The sequence below is a fragment of the Neomonachus schauinslandi genome, chromosome 5, assembly GCF_002201575.2.
Source record: "Neomonachus schauinslandi chromosome 5, ASM220157v2, whole genome shotgun sequence".
Taxonomy (NCBI): domain Eukaryota; kingdom Metazoa; phylum Chordata; class Mammalia; order Carnivora; family Phocidae; genus Neomonachus; species Neomonachus schauinslandi.
Window position 1 is genome coordinate 116,059,889 of NC_058407.1, and position 449 is coordinate 116,060,337.

Here is a 449-nt window from a genome sequence, read left to right on the forward strand (position 1 = left end):
AGAGAGGGAACATAAGCAGGGGGAGCGGGAGAGGGAGAAGCAGGCTTCCGGCTGAGCAGAGAGCTTGATGTGGGGTTCGATCCCAGGACCCTGGGATCATGACCTGAGCCAAAGGCAGACGCTTAACGACTGAGCCACCCAGGCACCCCTGTTAGTTCTTATGTAACAGATGAGAGTTCATTGTTTGATTCAGGCAGTTTTGGGATGGCAGTGAGTTAGCCCACATCATTTGCCAGAAATCAAGAAAAAGGCTAGACTTGTAAGAAGTAGTAATGGGTGCAGTATTCTTTATCTCAGGACTATTGAGACCTTTATCCTTAGGGATCCTAACTGTATCTGTTTCATTCCAAGTATAACCGTTATGCATAGGGTACAAATAATGTTATATCTGTGTTTTTTCTTTTTCTTTCTTTCTTTCTTTCTTTCTTTCTTTCTTTCTTTCTTTCTTT